Below are 411 nucleotides of genomic sequence, written 5' to 3'. Positions count from 1 at the left end.
GCCTCCAGGGTGATTTATCTGAGTCGCTGCAAGTGGTGGGAAGACAGAGATGGTCTCTGTCTCTTTTTACTGAAAAGGAGCCAGATAGTTGACCATTCTAGTGGAAAAAATTCTAGGAAAGGTGAAAAGTAAGAGCAAAACATGGAACATGGAAATTAAATCTATATTCTTGCTTACAGGCAGCATTTTCTACCAATTCACATTGGTGCAATTTGAAGCAGATGCATTTCAGAAAACTTTGGTAGTTTTTAGTCAACATTTATGTAGAAATAGTACTTAAATAGTAAATATGACTAAAACACATTCAAAGTGATGAATTGGGCTTCTGGAACAAGACACTAGAGGATGAGAGCAGAGAATGTTGTTGTCAGAATGTGAATGCAGCTCTACACACTCTCCCCACTGAGACCA

The sequence above is a fragment of the Oryzias melastigma genome, linkage group LG18 (assembly GCF_002922805.2).
Source record: "Oryzias melastigma strain HK-1 linkage group LG18, ASM292280v2, whole genome shotgun sequence".
NCBI lineage: Eukaryota > Metazoa > Chordata > Actinopteri > Beloniformes > Adrianichthyidae > Oryzias > Oryzias melastigma.
This window is presented reverse-complemented; position numbering follows the sequence as displayed.